This window comes from Dipodomys ordii, unplaced genomic scaffold (assembly GCF_000151885.1).
Source record: "Dipodomys ordii isolate 6190 unplaced genomic scaffold, Dord_2.0 Scaffold10, whole genome shotgun sequence".
In the NCBI taxonomy this organism is placed as follows: Eukaryota; Metazoa; Chordata; class Mammalia; order Rodentia; family Heteromyidae; genus Dipodomys; species Dipodomys ordii.
Genome location: NW_012267226.1, coordinates 10,517,029 through 10,522,722, shown reverse-complemented (window position 1 = coordinate 10,522,722; position 5,694 = coordinate 10,517,029). Strand labels below are relative to the sequence as shown.

Sequence of the window (5,694 nt, the reverse complement as noted above, 5' to 3'; positions counted from 1 at the left end):
CAATGTTCAAGAGGAAGTGTACGCATTACCTCACTCATGTAACTGTAACCCTCTGTATAGTATCTTTACAATAAAAAAAACAGCTGTGAGCAAGAAAGAGAGGGTACAAAGTCCTAAGTCCAAGCATTGTAGTGGCACAAAAAATGTACACACAGCCAGGGACCAGTGGCTCACACCTGTAATCCTAACTACTCAGGAGGCTGAGATCTGAAAATCGCAGTTCAAAGCCAGCCTAGACAGGAAAGTCCATGAAACTCTTATCTCCAATAAACCACGAAAACTAGAAGTGGTGCTGTGTAGTTCAAGTGGTAGAGCACTAGCCTTGAGATGAAGAGCTGAGGGACAGAGCCCAGGCCCAGAGTTCAAGCCCTACATCTAACACACACACACACACACACACACTTGTGCACACACATATTTTGAGCATTCACAGTTTGCAAAAGCAATATGATAAAATCTTGATATCCAAACAGATGTAAAGATGTAAAACCATATCCTAGAAAAACCACAGGCCTCTCCACAAGAAAAGGAGAAGAGGAAACCAACGGTCCTGCTATCGCTGGTATACTGGGTACTGATTTCTTCCTTTGTTATATGAAGCTGTTGATATAGAGCTCACACTTTGGGAAGTTCATTTTAATCATTTCAATTCAAGTTCATTTAATAATTTCAATTATAAGATATATTTTCACTATATACTTAATCCAGTATAATCGAAGTGTTAACATATCAATGTAATTCATATTAAATATTAATGACCTAATTTACATTGGAAATCCAGTGTGTAATTTACATATACCAGTCTATCTTCAAATTAATCTCCTTTCAAGTATCCAACAGCCACACATGGCTAGTCACCACCACTTTGCCCAACACAGCTTAAAATGAATTTTACAACTTTGGTGGGGGAGGGAGGAGTTGGGGAGGTGGGGAGGGAAGGGATGGCAGGGGAGAAACAAAGGAGGGGGTAACAATGCTCAATAGGAAATGTACTCATTACCTGACTCATGTAACTGTAACCTCTCTGTACAGTATCTTTACAATAAAAATATATTAAAAACAATTTTAAAAGGCAATGCACAACTAATTGTATTAGGGATCCTTCATCAATGGTCTATAGAGTAGGCTCTCGACTATACATATGTATATTTCTTTGTTTTTAGTGTAAATTAAACAAATGAGTTTTACTGTAGTATCTCCATAAATTCATATTATGTACTTTCATCTGTTCACCTTCACTGTTACTCTTTATTAACCCCCATATATCTGTATTTCAATGAAATTGGTTTCCTTTGTAAACCTAAGTATTTTAATGGGTTTAAAAACATTATTCAGAGAAGAAATACCATAGGCTTTCCCATACCACCAAAGGAGTTCATAGCACAAAAGGAGGAGAAAGGAAAGAAAAAAGAAGAGGAGGAAATTCATTTGAGAGAACACCAGCACCAAAAAGATGAGCTTTTTTAGGAGGATGGAGAGTTTAAGGTCAGCCTGTGCTACACAGTAAGACCCTCTTAAAAAAAGAAAAAGAAAAGATGAAAGGGAAAGGGGAGGAAGAAAGGAAGGAAGGGAGGGAGAGAGAGGAAGAAGGGATGGAGGGAGGGAGAGCTCTTGAGGTGTAACTGAGAGTAGGGAAAGGTAGCCGAGGGATTTGTTAATTGAGGTAGTGCAGAGCCAGCTAAGAGCCTAGACTCAGGATTCCAATCTTGGTTCTACCACTCCTACCTGGGAGTCTGTGGACAAATTATCTGCTTCCTTGTTTCTCAATGTCCTCACTGTAAAATGGGATTTCAAATATTGCTTACCTTGTAGGTCATTCTGTGAACCCAATAACATCTTTGCAGTGTTAAGTACAATGTGTAGAACTCAGAAAGTGAGCCAGGTGCTGGTAGCTCACGCTTGTAATCCTAGTTACTCAGGAGGCTGAGATCTGAGGATTGTGGTTCAAAGGCAGCCTGGGCAGGAAAGTTCATGAGACTCTTATGTCCAATTATTCACCGAAAAAGCCAGAAGTGACCTTGTGGCTCAAGTGGTAGAGTGCTAGCCTTGAGCAAAAAGAGCTCAAGAGCAGCACCCAGGCCCAGAGTTCAAGCCCCAGGATGGGGTGGGGGGAAGAAGTCAGAAAGTGCTTGTCTGATAAATGCCAATTAGGCTAAGAAAATCAGAATAACTTGCACAGATGTATGGTATAAGCATGTTCCAAGCAAAAGAAAGGTCACCTCAGCCAGAAGCCAGTGGCTCATGCCTGTAATCCTAGCTACTCAGGAAGATGAGATCTGAGGATGGGCAAGAAAGTCTGTGAGACTCTTATCTCCAATAAACCACCAGAAAACTGGAAGTGATGCTGTGGCTCAAGTGGTAGAGCACTAGCCTTGAGCTGAAGAGCCGAGGGACAACTCCCAAGCCCCGCGACCAAAGGGAAAAAAAAAATAATCTCTGCCATCAGAGACCATGTGTGATATTTTCAAATGCTTATCAAATGAGAGAACTATTACCCCAAATATTTGAACAGTTTTGGTTGTTTTTATTTTTTACTAAAGCCTTTTTCAATTCATTTGGCTAAAGTTCCTGGGTCACTGGTCCCACTTCCTACTACAGAGAGAGATGAAAGCTAGCCAGCTATTAGAAGATATTTCCACTTGCTTTAAATCTGGGTGTGAGAGTGGAGGAGAATGAGAAGGCATCACTAGCAAAGATGCTGATTCTACACTATTAACAAGTAACAAGGGCCAGTTCAGTCGGAATCTAGGGCCGAGGTTGAGTTTTTACTGCATCAAAAGGAAAAGATGCTGAAAGTTCAGGAAGACTCAAGAAAAAACAGATGAATTGAAAAGACTAGAAAAGAAGTAAATACTAAGCTAGAGTCCAGAAATGTGGTTATTCAAAACAGCCCATAATATATCCTGATTGGTTTTTGTTCACTCACTATTCAGGAATCAAGAAACACTGTATAAAGAATCAGAGATGAAGTTAAAACTAAAAACCCAAATTACCAAATTTGGGATCTGAAATTACAGGGCACCCAACTGCATTTGTAGAAAGACTGTAGCAGAAGAATGACTTTCCATCATCCTGATTGGCCCTACCATAGCCTCCAGGTGGGGTCTTTAGTTAGGGTTGGCACTTCACTTGAAATAATACCACATAACTCCTTCTTTACCCCAGGATTCTTTTTTGGGGGGAGGTCTCATTAGCCCATGTTCTTTTGCTCTCCTTTTTCCTAGAGTGCCTTCATTTCCTAGGGTGCCTTCATTTTACAACAAAAATACCGAAAATAATCTTCTACTTTTCCATCCTGGCAAGCTTGCTACCTTTAGAAGTTAGGAGGAGCCCGGTGCCTGTAGCTCATGCCTGTAATCCTAGCTACTAAGGAGGCTGAGATCTGAGGATCACGGTTCAAAGCCAGCCTGGGCAGGAAAGTCTGTGCGACTCTTTTCTCCAATAAACCACCAGAAAACTGGAAGTGGTGCTGTGGCTCAACTGGTAGAGCACTAGCCTTGAGCTGAAGAGTGCAGAGACAGCAGCCAGGCCCAGAGTACAAACCCCACAACCGACAAAAAAAAAAATTAGGGCTAAAGCTTGCACGGATGGCTCATACCTGTAACCTTAGCTATTCAGGAGGCAGAGATCTGAAGATCCAGATTTAAATCCAGCTCGGGCAAAAAAGTCTGTGAGATTCTTATCTCCAATTAACCAAAAAGCTAGAAGTGATGCTGTGATTCAAGTGGTAGAGTACTAACCTTAAATGAAAAAACTAAGGGACAATGCCAAGCCCTAATACTGACACACACACTCTTAGGGTAAGTGATGTGTTTCAGTGACAGAACACTTGTTTAGAATGTGTGAGGCCCTAGATTCTATTCCTAACCTCCTGTACCCCACCCCAAACGTTAATGTCAATACAAGAGATAGTCTGTTCACACTTTAAATAAATAAGTAAATAAAAGAAATGGCAGAAAGAATGAATCATGGGAGGCTCATCTTTTTCCTTTTTTGGGGGGGTGGGGTGGGGTGTGTGCTGGTAGTGAAGCTTGAGCTGGTGGCCTTGTCACTGTCCCTTAGCTTTCTTTGCTCAAGGCTGATGCTCTGCCCACTTGAGCTTCAGCTCCACTTCCCACTTATTGAGGATAAGAGCATCAATCTTTCCTGCGTGGATTAGCTTTGAACCATGATCCTCAGATCTCAGCCTCTTGAATGGCTAGGATTACTGGAGTGAGCCACAAAGCCCCATGTGTTCTTTTGCTCTGTATCATGGAACCCAGGACTATAGTGTGATTCTGTCCTATAATTTATTCCATTCACTTGGGCGCCCAATAGATGGTGTGGTTTGGAAGAGAAAAGAGCTTGGACAGAGACCCAGTAGGAAACACAGAAGCCTCTCCCTGCAGCACCATGATGCAGCTTGGGACTGCAGCAAACATTATCGGTCCCTGCTTTGCCGCTCGGAGCCCAGTGAATCCCGGGTGGGAGCTGTGGGAATTTCACCATGCTGGGCCTCTGCACCTCCACGCAAGCCCCACTGCGTCTCCCTGGGTCTTCCTACTACTTGCTCCATAGGTCAATCGATGGTATGCTCCTCCTCCATCTCCATCTCCATCCCTAGCACCGGCCCTCCACTCCTTCAGCAAAACCCAGCAACTTCCCCGGCTGGGACGAAATAGTTTTTCATTGTCATTTCTAAATCGGCAACCCCTTTGTGGTTCTGAGTTCCCCCTCCCCCCGCTTCTTTCCACTCCTGCTCTTGCATTCACCTCCATATCTCATAGGCACCCCCCTTTCCCTCGCCCCCTTCTGCTGGGGTAAAGAAAGGGCTCCTCCAGGCAGCACAATAGCTGGCGCTCCAGGGAAGCCTGGCTAATCCCAGGCAGGCCGCACACACACACTCCCACGGCCCCTTTGGGACAAATCAGAGGCGGACACTGGAGGGCATGTGTGTGTCCAGCGGCGGGGGGGGGGGGACGGAGAAAGGCGAGAGGGGGGCAGCCAGGGCCAATCAAGCCTGCAGTCTCCGGAGCCCTGGGCCCGGAGGAGAACCGGTTCCCAGTGTGCACACTCACACGCACACGCACACTCACTCACACACATCCGCACACCACCACCGCGCCGCCGCTCCCGTCCTTCCTCCGACCTGCTCCCGAGCGGACAGACTGCAGCTGCGGCCAGCGGTTCCGACCCCGCGGAAGGCTCGGGCTCGGGCCGGGCCGAGGCTCCACGCCCTGGGGAGGGGCCGCGCCGCCGCGGGGTCTCGTTCTTCCGCACAAAGAGGAGAGTGGGCCGGGTTCACAGAACCCGACCAGATAACGGTTCTGGACCCCGCCACCTCCCTTCACACACACTCACACACGTGCACGCGCGCGCACGCACTGGTGCACTCTTGCACGCTCACACATGCACGATCGCCAGGTCTGACATCTGCCCGCGCTCCCCAGGACGAGAAGGGCAGGAAGACCTCGGCACCCCCCACCCCCCGCAACTGTCCTCCTCCACCCACCCCCACCCGACCCTCACCCGAGCCGCTGTGGGGGTCGGGTCCGCACCGGAGGCGACTGCACCTGTGCGGGTCCTGGCGGACGGAGGCGGATCCCGGGTTCAGCCGGACACCCCCATCCACGGGCCTGGGCGAGCGGGGCCGGAGCGCAGCGGCTGCGGCCAGAGAGCCAGCGAGGAGCGAGCCGCGAGCCGCGAGCGCTCCCC

At 47.2% G+C, this 5,694-nt stretch overlaps 1 pseudogene; it reads right to left on the bottom strand.

The window, feature by feature from the left end:
* The window catches only part of LOC105980717, a 9,716-nt pseudogene extending 4,118 nt beyond the window's left edge, over positions 1-5,598 (bottom strand).
* Positions 5,599-5,694: the final 96 nt, after the last annotated feature.